The following is a 12773-nucleotide window of genomic DNA, read 5'->3' as shown; positions in this document are numbered from 1 at the left end:
TTCTAAAATAATGACCATGAAAAAATATTAAATTACATAAAAAACAATCATTTAAAACACAATAACAAAAATAAATAAATAAAATAAAACAAAATACAAGACAATGTATGACAAACATGTAGTTAAAATAATAAGTAAATGTGCAAATAAACAAGTAACAATTGCACTACAACTACATACTGTAAATATATAGCTGAAGTCAGAATTATTAGCCCTGTCTGAATCTTTTCCCCCCAATTTCTGTTTAACGGAGAGAACATTTTTTCAACCCATTTCTCAACATAATAGTTTTAATAACTCATTTCTAATAACTGATTTACTTTATCTTTGCCATGATGTCAGTACATAATATTTTACTAGATATTGTTCAAGACACTTCTATATAGCTTAAAGTGACATTCAAAGGCTTTTATTATATAACGATGTTTGTTCTGTAGACTATCGAAACAATACATAGCTTAAAGGGGCTAATAATTTAGATTTAAAAATCAAATTTTTTATTTAAAAAAAGTGCTTTTATTCTAGCCGTAATAAAACAAATAAGGCTTTCTTCAGAAGAAAAAATATTATCAGACTTACTGTGATCATTTCCTTGCTCTGGTAAACATAATTTGGGAAATATCAAAAAACAAAAAAAAATTAAATAAAGAGGGCTAATAATTCTGACTTTAACTGTATATGCAATAAGGTAATATCATAAAAGCCAAATATTTTTCAAATAATGTTTCAGCCTCCCTTTTTTTGGAGTTTAAATAGTTCTTAAGTCCAGAATCTCTATAGATGCCCTTGTTGTAGGGAGATGAAAAAACAGAGCACTACTGCTCCCTACTGGCAAGCTCTCATAAAAGTCTTTTTCTATGCAGGGAAAGTCAAGAAAGGTAAGCTTTTATATGCAAGTAATTGTGTTTTTATTATAATAATGTGAAGTTGTTTGTTTAATAAGCGTTGTATTCTATTTTTGCATATTTTTGTCAAGGACTTTTATTTTGGTGCTGTGTCCCCAAAGAAGGAGGATGTGTGTGTGTAGAGTGTGTGTAGAGTGTGATGGACTTGGACTGGAGACTCCTGTCGATTTTCTACCCAGTTTTAGGAGTTTTGCTCAGTAAAATAGTTAGTCATCGGTATATTAAAGTCCATCGTCTTTATTAACATTCCCCTACTGGCAGCCAAAACTCCACGCCTTGCAATAACATTCATTGCAGTAATTCATTAAATGTCCTCCTGTATCTCTCTTGTTTTGTTAATGAAAATGGTTAGGCTGCTTTGATAAAGGAAACACTTGTTTATACCAGCCTGCATGGACATGTCACCTTGTATTTTATTTATTTTAAAGTTTAGACACCCATGATCATCTTGCGCCTGCGTTAAATCTGCATTATGTCAGTCACACTTTGCAACTAAATGTGGGTGATAATATAGGCCAGACAAAAGCTAATTAAAGAAGAAGGCTTTTATTTTGATATTCAGGCCATTTTGTGGCACATGCAAGGCAATAGTGAATGTTACTGCCACAATGGTGTCCTTGTGTTTCCAGACAAATGCTAAACGGTCCAATCCAAGAGTCCAATTGTTCTGCTCACAAAAACCATTTAATGAATACACCAGAGGTCATCTTTTAACACAAAGAACAGGCTGATTTCAAGCCGGAGGAGGAGTGGGAGGTAAAATGCGTCTATGCTAGTTGGTGCATTGCCTCATGACATGGCAAAAATATAAGCATTATTTAGCAGTATTTAATTAAACTGCTAATATCAACAATGCTTCAAAAACAAAACATCAAATCATTTTCAAAGCTAATTTCATGTTTCTTGATTGCTATTAAATATAATAGACTTGCTGAATATTAGCCTAACTCATTTCTAATAACTGATTTCTTTTGTCTTTGCCATGATGACAGTACATAGTATTTGGGTATTTTTCAAGACAATAGTATTCAGCTTAAAGTCCAATTTAAAGCCAATTTGTTTAGGTCAACTAGGCAAGTTATGGTAATTAGGCAAATGACTGTATAACTTGAATACAATTTACATTTTAAAAACAGTTCTTAAGTCAGAATACATGCTTTAAACTACTAATATTTTACAAAAATTATTCATTCTGATCAACTTAAATAAGGCTTTTTGAATTTGAACATATTTATTTCAATCTGTACACAATGTAAAATCAAAGTATCTTCTTAATTTTGCAAACATGTAAACGATGCATTCAAATGACTTTTAAATACAAGCTACAAAACCCTTTCATTAACAATAATGAGGCAAAACTTTCAAGCACAAAGAGAATCTTTTTTTAATCAATCTGTTATACAGACTGCTGTATAGTATGGAATCTGTGAATATACAGTTCTTCGAGCTCGATTGGCAACATATTTGTTCACAAATTTGTTAGCCAAACAACTGAGAGAATATTTCAAAAAGCGAATGCCAAGAACATGATGTCTTTATTTGGTAAAATTCTGTCTGATCCCGCTCATGTTTCATTTAGGGAGTTTCACCTTCTGCCTTCAAACAGAAGACTAACAGTCCCACATGCTCCAGTGAACGGATCACAGAAATATTTTGTTTATTAGATTATATAATCAAATGTGGGGGTAAGCTTTGTGTGTTCTATAAATGTGGAAATGTAAACTTTGAACCTGTATTGCAGATCATTGTGTATTTTGTTATTATAGTTTAAAAGTAATTGTTAGTTTGGTGTGTACTGAATGTGGAATACAAAACAGTGGAAGCTTTTTTCTGTGAATTGTTGCATGAATTATGGGAATAACTTCCATTACACTGTAACAGTGAACAGTTAAAAAATCTGACATCCAATGTCAAAAGGCAGCATGTTGAAGCTTAAAAATAACTTACAGCAGACCATTAATTACCATAAATATGATCAATATATTATCAATATTACAGACATGTTGAAGATGCTGGGTTCCACATAATTGATTTGTGTTGGGACAACATGACTGTATTAAGTTAACTTGTTAGTTTTTACAAATGTAAGTGAATTGAACATAAAACAATTAAGTTGTCCCAAAAAACTTAAGAATTGTGTTGTTTCAGCTCATATTAAATAAGTAGTTTGAACAAACAAACATTTTTTTTAGAGTGTGAGGAATACAAAGAGAAGATAATCTTAGGGTGTCTACAGATGTTTAATAGTTTTTATTACCAATTCACATGAAAATGTATTGCTAGCAAACACAATTAATTCTACATATGGTTTATGAGGACTCTCCAAAGGCTCTAAAAACTGCTTATACCCTACCGTAACACAACTCTTACAAGAAACTAGTGGTATATTATTTAAATGTCAAAGTATGATTTTTAACCATATGGAATTATGAGGACACAAATCATGTCCTCATAAACCACCTTAAAGGGATAGTTTATATGAAATTTTACTCAGTATTTATACTACCTCAATTGGTTCCAGATTGTCATGAGTTGCTTTCTTCTGTTGAACACTAACTAACTATTGACTTCCATAGTAGGAAAAACAGACACTATGGAAGTTAATAGTTATCCAATATTTTTCCAAATATCTTCTTTTGTGTTAAGCAGAATAAAAAAACTCATAAAGGTTTGAAACAAGTAAAGGGTGAGTAAATTATGACAGTTAAGATTTTAAGGTGAACTATCCCTTTAATAGAGTACAACTAGGTCATATCCATGTCATTATACAATTTTAGATAGATAGATAGATAGATAGATAGATAGATAGATAGATAGATAGATAGATAGATAGATAGATAGATAGATAGATAGATAGATAGATAGATAGATAGATAGATAGATAGATAGATATAGAGGCAGGCAGGCAGACTGACTGACTGACTGACTGACTGACTGACTGACTGACTGACTGACTGATTGATTGATTTTTTACATGCCCTGCCAAAATGTTCTCTGGTCCCCAACCAAAATAATTCTTGTCACATATACTGTTAAAAAAGCCAAATATATGTTAAATAACACACCTTTTTTTAAACAAACAGTGTCTATATATTTTGAAATGACAAACACTAACAGCACAACAGTCTATCCAGGTTGAAGTTCCCAGATCATCAGTTAACTATCCAGGTATAGTACGTATTTGCCATTTCAAAGGAACAAGACAAGCTACTTTTCATGTCTGTATGTGCAAGATATACTTGCATATTTACCATACAGATAGACTAGTAACCTTCACTCGTTCTCTGTATCAGAGAGATTTTAATTCATAGAAATTTCATTCCATTAAAAGTAGTTGTGTGCGAAAAAGGTGGATTCTTTTTTAAATAAATTCCAACTGTAAAAGTAAAAAAATACACATTTAACACATTTAATAAAACACACTTTTTATAAACCAAAGCCAGCAGCACTGTATATCACTGTACATTCCCACTGTATGTATCAGTGCTATATTATGTAACAATGTGTTGCCTTCTATACGGTGATCAACAGTGAGATACGGATGATGAATTACATGACCCTGCATCTCTAAGCATGTGTAACATGGGTTGTCGAAGGCCACTTTAATCTTCTGACATTGATAATTACACTTGATCTAACATCTCTGTGTTCCCAGATTATCAGAGCAATGAGAGCCTGAATGGGAAAGTGAGAAAGTCTTAATGCAGTAATGATTCTTGCTGTGTTACGTCAGTTCTTACATCCGGGCAGGGTGATTGAGATTAAAGAAAATCTTAGATTGGATTGGGTTAACAAAGGTGGGGAAATGTCACATTTCTCGGACATGGTTTCCTTACACCAGACAGATTTGCATAGTCTTCTACACATTTTCAGGCACACGCACACAAAGTGTTGGATAACAAAAAAAAAAAAAAAAAAAAAAAAGGAGAACAAGTCCTGCGGTGCTGCACTGCATGCCTGTCAACTGAAATAACTTGGAGCGGACATCACACTGGGACAGAAGAATCCTGAATCTCAAAGCTTGAGATACATAAATCTCAAAGAACTTCTTTTAAATGATTAATTATTGAAAATCCTAAGCACTACATTATGAATATTAATCCATGAGGCGACATTTATTTGACCAAATATATAGTAAAATTATTACAATGTTTACTTTAATGTTATTTACTCTGGTGATGGCAAAAATACTCAAAATGTCAGTGAAACCATAAAACCATAAACCATAAAACAATGTATCATTCCTGAATAAAAGTACATTTATTATTTTTTTAAATGTACTGATCATAGGTTTGTCTGGTAGTTTGTCCTCAAATACAAGAACAAGTGTTTATATTTTACTTAATTGTTTTATTTATTCATTTTTATACTTTTTAGTTGTTTATTTCTAGTTTCATCTAAATAGGACAATTCATAATTCACAAATTCACCATTATAGATATTATTTATTTGAATTGTTCATATTTTATTATTTGAAATTTTACAGAAAACAGCTTGGACAATTTATATTTGATTTTGTGTTCTGTAGATTAAAGTAAATCTTTGTCATCGGATGACAGTAACAGTGAAAATATAAAATTTACATACACAAATTTACAAAATTTACAAGTACATACTTAACATTTACAAAAACATACATGCACACATACAGTGCATTCGGAAAGTATTCATAGTGCTTCACTTTTTCCCACATTTTTTATGTTACAGCCTTCTTCCAAAAATGGATTAAAATCATTTATTTCTTCAAAATTCTACACACAACACCCCATAATGACAATGATTTTTTGAAATTATTGCAAATGTATTAAAAATAAAAAAACCTGAAAAATCACATGTACATAAGTATTCACAGTCTTTGTTGTGAAGCTCTAATTTGAGCTCAGGTACATTCTGTTACCACTGATCATTCTTGAGATATTTCAGCAGCTTAACTGGAGTTCATCTGTGGTAAGTTCAGATGATTGGACATGATCTGTTTGTCTGTAGATCTCCAAGACAGAATTATCTCAAGGCACAAGGTTGAGGAAGGTTACAGAAACATTTCTGCTGCTCTGAAAGTTCCAATGAGCACGGTGGCTTCCACCATCCATAGGTGGAAGATGTTTGGAACCATCAGGACTCTTCCTAGAGCGGGCCGGCCATCTAAGCTTAGTGATCCGAGAAGGGCCTTAGTCAGCGACGAGATCTATAACCTGATGTTCACTCTGTCTGAGCTCCAGAGTTCTTCTGTGGAGAGAGGAGAACCTTACAGAAGGACATCCATCTGTGCAGCAATCCACCAATCAGGCCTGTATGGTAGAGAAGCCAGACGGATGCCACTCTCGGCCTGGAATTTGCCAAAAGGCATCTGAAGGACTCTCAGACCATAAGAAACTAAATTCTCTGGTCTGATGAGACTAAAATTGAACTCTTTGGAGTAAATGCCAGGCGGTATGTTTAGAGAAAACCAGGCATCGCTTATCATCAGGCTAATACCATCCCGACAGTAATGCATGGTAGTTGCAGCATCATGCTGTGGGGATGTTTTTCAGCAGCAGGAACTGGAAGACTAGTCAGGATAGATGGAAAGATGAATGCAGCAATCTACAGAGACATCCTGAATGAAAACCTGCTTCAGAGTGCTCTTGACCTCAGACTGGGGCGACGGTTCATCTTCCAGCAGGGCAATGACCCAAAGCACATCATCAAAATATCAATGGAGTGGATTAACCACAACTCTGTGAATGTCCTTGACTGGCCCAGCAGGAGCCCAGACCTAAATCCTATTGAACATCATGAGAGATCTGAAAATGGCTGTAGACCGTCGCTTCCCTTCCAGCCTAATAGAGCTTGGAAGATACTCCAAAGAGGAATGGGCAAAAATTCCTAAAGACAGGTGTGCCAAGCTTGAGCCATCATATTCAAAAAGGCATGAGACTGTAATTGCTGCCAAAGGTGCATCATCAAAGTATTGAGCAAAGGCTGTGAATACTTATATACATGCGGTTTGTTCAGGGTTTTTTATTTTTAATAATTTGCAAAAATTTCAAGAAATGTTTTTTCACATTGTCATTATGGGGCATTTTGTGTAAAATTTAGAGGAAATAATTGAATTTTATCCCTTTGGAATAAAGCTGTAACATAAAAAAATGTGGAAAAAGTAAATACTTTCCGGACTTGCTAAGAATACTTTCCGGATGCACTGTGCATGCAAGTAAACCTAATTATTAAACTTATTAACAAAAAATAAAATAATAATAAATAAACAAATAAATAAACAAACAAACAAACAAACAAACAAACAAATAATAATAATAATAATAATAATGTGACTAAATCCACCCAGTTTAGAATTCTGAAGTGGTACATGGTTTTGAATCACAGTAATGCTCGCTTTTTGACATCACACTAGGGAAAGCTTGACATCAACCCACTTTTTTATTACTAGTCTGTCCACCAGCCCTCTGGGCAAAAAGAACAATGAAGCGAAGGGTAGCTAATGCGTCCTTCCCTGACAGAACGAACCAGAGAATAAATGTGATGTGCCAGGACTGAACTAAGTGGATTTCTAGAACACTCCTAAGGCTCCAAGGCTCCGGTAACAATACATAACGAACCATGAACTTATATAATCAATATTAAGCAGTTTCAATATCAGAAACTTAACCCAGGACTTGTTACATCATGACTTTCCACAGAGTCACAGTGTTTCTTTGTCAATGTGATACACAATACATTTGCTACTCCCAAATCTAACATTCAACCTCTATAACCTACAGAATACCTGATCAAATATCCACACAACAGCATCTTCAGGATGACATATAGTACCTGCATAATTCCCCAGGACAATGTTCATATTTTGGGACCTGCAGTCATTCTGTAACACGGTTTTTAGTAATTAGGTGCATACTCCCATTAAGATGGAATCACGATGATGACCTAGAATGGAAATATTTCAGCATGTGAGAGTGAAAGTCTGCTATGCCCTCTGAAAACACCTACACATTAACTGACAGAGCTCTTAGCATTTATTAGCATCTTAGCAACTATTCCTGGCCACTTATAGCATTGTTAGAAATCAAACTGCTTAAAATAATAACATATTATACTAACCTTCCAGTCCTATGACTTAAAGCCTGTGCGGACAGCATTCAGCTTTAAATATGACTTGAATAAATAACATACGTTAATAAGGTGGCCAGTTACACTTCCATATAAATGTCATTCATTCTGAGATGCAGTGTGTGTGTGATTACGCAACAGTGTCTCAGTTTTCATGCTCCATGGTTTCTCTCTCTCTCCTTCTTATTCTAATGGCACTATTCTCCAGTTTCCCAATATGAACAACTCCTCTTGCATAACGAAAAACCCTAATGAAATGCCAAATGTATAGTTCAATTTTAAACTATGGCAATGCATCCATTTTTTATATTCTTTCGCCCATTTAGAGTCTAAAAATAGTTTCAGGCCTAAAGATGAAAATGTGGTCTTTCCCAGTCTAAAACGTGCAGACACCTGTTTAAGTGCCCTGATCAGGTAATCATAGACGCAGCCTGAGAACTAAAGCTGCTCTATTAAAAACTGTTCCGTTGAAAGCAGCACAAACCTGGGAACACAGGAGCTTTGTGCATGACATGTAATGACTTTGAGCAGACATTGTGATAGCAAACAATGCACAAGAAGAGCATGAGATTTTTAATCAGGTTTAGTTCAGGACTCTAGGCTGACATTTCATTGTTTCCTCCTAATTAACTGCTTTACATGCTTGGCTATGTGATGGTTTTCATTATCCTTCATGTAAACCTTTTTGCTGAAAGCATGTTGGAGCTTCAGTTAAACATTTGCTTCGACTCTTTCATGTAGATGTACAGTTGAAGTTAGTTCAACTAGTTGAATTGTTAGCCCTCTTTTGAAATTCTTTTCTTTTTTAAATATTTAACAAATGATGTTTAACAGAGCAAGGAATTTTTCACAGTATGTCTGATCATATTTTTTTCTTCTGGAGAAAGTTTTATTTTTTATTTTATAAAAGCAGTTTTTAATAATAATAATAAAAAAAAAACATTTTATGGTGAAAGGTATTAGCCCCTTTAAGCTATATATTTTTCCATAGTCTACAGAAGAAACCATCATAACTTGCCTAATTACCCTAACCTCCATAGTTAACCTAATTAGCCAAGTTAAGCTTTTAACACTTTAAGCTGTATAAAAGTGTCTTGAAAAATATCTAGTAACGTATTATGTACTGTCATCATGGCAAAGATAAAATAAATCAGTTTTTAGAAATAAGTTATTAAACCATTATGTTTAGAAATGTGTTGGAAAAAACTGTCCATTAAACAGAAATTGAAAAATAAACAGGGGGGCTAATAATTCAGGGTGGCTAATAATTCTGACTTTAACTGTATATGAGAAACTCCTGCTGCAGAAATGTTTCACAGTAGACCCAAATGAATTAAACTTGCTTTCATCAATAAAGTAAATTTGGTCTTCAGTCCACACAACATGCTTTTACCAAAGGTTAGTCTAGTCTTCTGATTCTCTCTAATGATGAAAGGTTTGGTCACTGCAGGGGTTTTAGTCCAAATTCTTTTAAATGTTGATAAATTGTATGTCTAGATGCATTCTTGCCCTGTTCATGCTGATAATTAAGGAATTTACCACCAAGTGACTGATTAACTCCTTTAACAAAAAGGTATCTGAAAGTGTCTAATTTTGATTAGTGTGCTTCTTCAAATATGTGACCCTGGACCACAAAACCAGTCAAAAGTTTCAATTGGAATTATTTTTGCATTATCTGAATGTTGAATAAATAAGCTTTCAATTGATGTGTGGTTTGTTGGAATATGACAATATTTGACGGAGATTCAACTATTTGAAAATCTGGAATCTGAGAGTTTAAAAAAATTAAATACTGAGAAAAACTAATCATCAAATTGTCCAAATTAAGTTTTTAGCAATGCATATTTCTAATCAATAAACAGGTTTAAGAAATTTAAGGCAAAAAATGTACAAAATTTCTTTATGGATGATTTTTTTTAATGATCTTTACTTAATATTCCTCATGACTATATATATATATATATATATATATATATATATATATATATATATATATATATATATATATATATATATATATATATATATATATATATATATATAATAAAATATAAATGTATAATTTTGACCCATACAATGTACTTTAGACTATTGGTAAACTATACACATGAAACATAAGATGGTTTTGTGGTTCTGGTCACACATATCTCACTAAAGTTTTTTATACTTAAGTTATTTATAAATCCTATGACTTCTAAATGTGTGAAACTTCTCTAATTTTCAACTGCAACTGCAGTATGGGTGTTGGTCTTTTGTGATTTTTGTCTCATCGGATCTTCCTCTGCATACTGTATAATTATACTACATAGTTGAGCATTAGCAAGCTATTTGCTTGGCTGATTCTTCAGCGATTGAAAAGGTGTTTATTCCCTGTAGTAGCTCACGGTGCCAAAACTGATCTCATAGGCTTATTCCAATGTCTGAGCGTCAAGTCCTGATTTGCACAATCCACATAGGCCCTAAACTGACTAGAAGAAATGTTAGCATAAAAAACTACATTCAGAAAAGGATGTTTGTTATATGTTCTAACTACTTATATAAAATGAGCTGAAACAACACAATTCTTAACGTTTGTTAGGGAACAACTTAATTGTTTTATGTTCAATCCAATTAAAATCGAAAACTAATAGGTTAGCTCAATTCCTTCATGTTGCCCCAACACAAATCAATTGTGTGGAACCCAGCATATTTTACAGTGTACAAATACTGATCCTTGAATTCGTAGACAATCATTAATGAACTAAACACATGTAAGGACCCTGCTCGGATTATAATGATTTAGTCAGTTTTCTGTCATTTTTACTGTTATCTCTAAAAACTAATCTTATCCTATTTATTTATTTACTGTTTTCAGTAGATTCATAATTTGCTTACTGTTACACTTTTACTCTGCAGCTGTAACTCTGATTCAACAAAATATAATACTGAAATCAATGCAATATCATGCATATAATCAGAAACAGGAATGTACTTGTTTATTTGTGTATAAGTTTGTGTACATAAATCAGAGTGTGAGCTGTAATTATGCTGCTCAACAAAATATGCAACCACATATAATGCTCGTGGCTATGATGATAACATCTTAATATAAAAGATGAAGCTCTTTCAATGCATGAGAACAGCCATGGAAAAAAAGCTTTTAATTTAAGTGGTCTCACAAATTTGATTTAAACACATACTTTTTAGGGTTATGTCAGCTTAATTATACTGATAAAATTAATCATTCCAACCATAACCAATCAATTTTAATGTATTTTCTGTCTTTGAGGCTACAAATTAACTTTTACCCCCAAATGTTTTAGTTATATTATTTCATTCATTATACTCCAATGAATTTAAGCCATGCGAGTGGTAAATGATAACGGCATGCAGAACCTGTTCAGCGTGTACATAACATATATAATTGCAATATACTGACAACAATAAAAGTCTGACTGTGTTCATCTGAGGTTACTGAGTTCAATCACACTGCAAAACATGCTTGTCTTACTCAGATCTTTTGACTTGTTTCTAGTTTTCTTGTTTCTAGTTTGTTCTACTTGTTTTGGGAAATAACATGTCAAAATTAAATGAGTTATTCCTTCAAACAAGCAAAATGATCTGCCAATGAGGTAAGCAAAACAGTTTTCATTTTCCTTTTGACATAAGACTATTTAAGGTCCTATTAAAAGTATCCGACAAAAGTCTTGTCGTCGATTCCAGTTGTAAGAGCAGCCAATAATAACTTGACTTCTAGCTGACCATTCGGAAAAGTGGCAGAAGGTAGATTTTTTTGATGAATCATCTGCTGAACTGCAACCCAATTATCACAAATACTGATGAAGACCTATTGGAACCCGCATGGACCCAAGATTCTCAGACAAATCAGTCAAGTTTGGTGAAGGAAAAATCATGGTTTGGAGTAACAATCAGTATCGTACATGCAAGAGATGCTGCAGAGTGGATGACAACATCAACAGCCTGAGGTATCAAGACATTTGTGCTGCCCATTACATAACAAACCACTATAGAAGGCCAATTCTTCAGCAGGATAGTGCTCCAGCCTAGTCACCAGATATGAACATTATTGAGCATGTCTGGGGTTAGATGAAGGAGGAGGCATTGAAGATAAATCCAAAGAATCTAGATGAACTCTGGGAGTCCTGCAGAAACAGTTCCTTTGCCATTGCAGAGATGTATGGATGCAGTTATACACAATATAATTCATTTTCCACTGCACCATGACTTTATATTAATTCTATACTGTACATTATTTCTGTAAAGTGATGACTTTTGTCTAAGCAAAGTTAGACCTTACTGTCCTAATTAAATAATTAAAAATCAAACCATGATCATATTTTATTTAGGTAAAATAAGCATAATCTAGAGGCATTTGCCTTTCATATAAGCCACTTCTGATACCAAATCATCAACTAGAAGTCAAGTTATTAATTATTGATCCTAAAACTTGAATAGGCGACGACTTTTGTCAGGTAGCGTATATTACGAAATATGAAAATTATGTTATTGTTTATTCGTCCCCGTGTCATTTCTAACCAGTCTGAATTTCTATATTCTGCTTAACACAAAATATATTTCAAAGAACGTACAAATATTTCAAAGAAAGTTAAACAAACATTCACATAATATTCATATTTGTCTGAACTACCTCTTTTACTTCAATCTTATTATAAGGCACAGTGTTTGAAGGACATCTGTATAAATATTGCACATTGGTACAATAAACTTTCACCCAAAATCCTTTCCATTTCTCCTCACGTTACA

General features: G+C 33.2%; 1 protein-coding gene and 1 long non-coding RNA gene across 18 annotated transcripts in view; both read right to left on the bottom strand.

The window, feature by feature from the left end:
• LOC147846759 (uncharacterized) overlaps positions 1-12773 on the bottom strand; it is a 1232122-nt gene that overhangs the window by 319040 nt on the left and 900309 nt on the right. The window lies entirely within an intron of this gene.
• The window catches only part of mtus1b (microtubule associated tumor suppressor 1b), a 101255-nt gene that overhangs the window by 71319 nt on the left and 17163 nt on the right, over positions 1-12773 (bottom strand). The window lies entirely within an intron of this gene.

The sequence above is a fragment of the Danio rerio genome, chromosome 1 (genome assembly GCF_052040795.2).
Source record: "Danio rerio strain M-AB ecotype USA chromosome 1, GRCz13ab, whole genome shotgun sequence".
NCBI lineage: Eukaryota > Metazoa > Chordata > Actinopteri > Cypriniformes > Danionidae > Danio > Danio rerio.
This window is presented reverse-complemented; position numbering and strand designations above follow the sequence as displayed.